Source organism: Arachis duranensis, chromosome 2 (genome assembly GCF_000817695.3).
Source record: "Arachis duranensis cultivar V14167 chromosome 2, aradu.V14167.gnm2.J7QH, whole genome shotgun sequence".
Classification (NCBI taxonomy): Eukaryota; Viridiplantae; Streptophyta; class Magnoliopsida; order Fabales; family Fabaceae; genus Arachis; species Arachis duranensis.
This window is the reverse complement of record NC_029773.3, coordinates 88,155,535-88,158,368: the sequence shown is the minus strand read 5'-3', so window position 1 is coordinate 88,158,368 and position 2,834 is coordinate 88,155,535.

The following is a 2,834-nucleotide window of genomic DNA, read 5'->3' as shown; positions in this document are numbered from 1 at the left end:
TTTTGTTTGTTTTCCCATTTGGCAAGCATCACAAGTGATGTCTTTGTCAAACTTTATCAAAGGAAGGCCTCTTACTAATTCTTTCTTAACAAGTTTGTTTATTTGAAACATACTTGCATGGCCTAATCTCTTGTGCCATAACCACTTTTCAGATTCTTTAGAGTGAAGACAACCTACATTTTGATCTTTTAGTTCATCAAGAGTAAGTCCATACATATTATTAAAACGCTTGGCAACAAACATCACTTCATTTGTTTTTTCATTAACTACACAGCATTCAAGCCTTTTGAAAACAACTAAATATCCTAAATTACACAGCTGACTTATACTCAAAAGATTGTGCTTTAAACCACATACCAAAAGTACATCATCAATGAAAGTAGATTGCTCATTACCTACTTTTCCAACAGCAATAATTTTACCTTTACCATCATCTCCAAATGTCACAAAACCTCCATCATACTTATTTAGTTTGATGAAGTAGGTTGACCTTCCAGTCATGTGCCTTGAACATCCACTATCCATGTACCACATGTCCTTTTTGTTTTTGGATGCTAGGCAAATCTGCATGATGAGTTTCAGGTAGCCTTAGGTATCCAAATTAATTTGGATTCTTTGAAATTAATCCATCTTGGTTGCCCAAGTGCATTGAAATCACAAACAACATTGTATACTTTGTTTCCTACAACTCTCTTTTCAATGAAGCATTGTGCATATGAGTGACCAAATTTCTTGCAATTAACACAATGATTTTCTGGTGTGTGTTGCTGAAACTGATGTGAGTTATATTGCTTGAAATGATTAAAGCTTTGAAATTTTCTGGTTCTTGGAGGAGATGCATTTCTTTTGACAAACTGATTTTTAATAAAGTTATTCCTCTTTGCAAAAGCATTTTCACCAGAATTTTTTTGAATATTTTTGCCTTTCAAAAATGAGGTTTTGTTGTAAAAAGTTGGTTTCTTGAAAGCAGCCTCATTCTTCGAAATATAACCTAAACCTGGTCGGTTTGAACTTGGACCAGTTCTTGGTGAAGGCTTAGCGTCATTTGTGTATTCTTCATCAGATTTTTCTTCACATGTTGAAACATATCCGATACCTGATTTGTTTGGTATGGATTTGGTATTTGATGAAGAGGCCACAAATTTTATAGAGGAAGTGTTAGAAACTACATCTTCCTTGGCTATGTAGCCTAAACCAGATTTTTCAAACAATGGTCTTTGATTTGCAAGTAATTTGTCCAAGTTGCTAGAGCCTTGAGCAAATTTTGCTAAGTCACCATTCAGCCTTTTAATCATATCACTTAATTTTTTATTTTCAGCAATTAATTCATGAGAAGGATCGACAATGTGCTTTCCTTTTAATTTTTCAAGTTCAGATTTTAGAAATCTGTTTTCTTCAATGAGGTCTAAAGCACATTCAGTTTCCTTCACTTTTTCTTTTAAAAATTCATTTTCAGCTCTTAACACATCTCTTTCAGATCTGCACCCATTGTATTTATCAAGCAGTTTTGATGTATTTAAAGTGAGATCATCAATAATAACATGCAAATCCTCAATAGTCAAATCATAGTAGTTTACCTCATCAAGATTGTTGTTTCCAGCCATGAAGCAGTCTTTGTCATCTCCTTCAGATTCTTCTTCTTCATTTGAGTCATTCTCAAGATCTTCCCAAGCTGCCATGAGTACTCTCTTCCTTTCCTTCTTGCCTTTGTCCTCCTTTCTGAGCTTTGGACAGTTTGACTTGAAGTGCCCAGCCTCCTTGCAATGATGACACGTCACCTTGCTTAAGTCTATCTTTTGCTCCTTTGAACTTGAACCCTTGTATTTGCCCTTGCTTTTCAGCATCCTTTTAAATCTCCTAGCAAAAAATAAAAGCTCGTCATCTGAAATGCCATCACTAGACTCACTCTCTTTTGATTCTATTTGTGACTTGAGGGCTATTCCCTTTTTCTTTGAGTCTGTGTTTGTGTGTGTGGCTTCATAGGCAAGGAGTTTTCCTCTCAGCTCATCATAGGTTATGGGGCTTATGTTGTTACTCTCGGTTAGGACAGTGGCAGTGTTTTCCCACTCTTTTGTGAGGCTTCTAAGGAGTTTTCTCACCAAGGTTTGTTCTGCATAGTTTGTACCCATAGCATCAAGGTTGTTGATTATGATTGAGAATCTCTCAAATGCTTCATCAATGCTTTCTCCATCCTTCATGCTAAACATCTCGTATTCTTTTCGCAGCATATCAATCCTCGTTTCTTTTACTTGTTTGGTGCCTTCATGTGTAACCTGGAGTTTTTCCCAGATTTCTTTGGCTGTCTTGCATCTAGACACCTTCCGGTACTCTTCAAAGCTGATAGCACAATGAAGAAGGTTGATTGCTTTAGCGTTCAGCTCTATCTTCTTTTTGTCATCTTCATTCCATTCAGCTTCTTCTTTCGGAGTCACCACTCAAATCAGCACTTGTTTTTGTTGGGATCTTGGGACCACTCACAACGATCTTCCATAAGTTGTAGTCAATGGATTGGATGAAGATCCTTATCCTTTCTTTCCAGTAGGAATAGTTCTTTCCGTTAAAGAAAGGTGGCCTGTTGTTTGACTGGCCTTCAGTGAGGGTGTAGGCAACCGTGGTTGTGCCCAGATTGTTCGCCATTGGATCTTTGCTCCAAGCGGTTAAGCTTGATTCTTGAGACCTTAGCTCTGATACCAATTGAAGGTTGTGGTAGGCTTAGAGAAGGGGGGTTGAATCTATGCCTTCCTTTTAAGTTGCTGTTGTTACCCTTTTGAAACACCTTTGCTATTTTGATTCTGTTTGATCTGAGCAGCGGAAATTTATGAGACAATTTATTT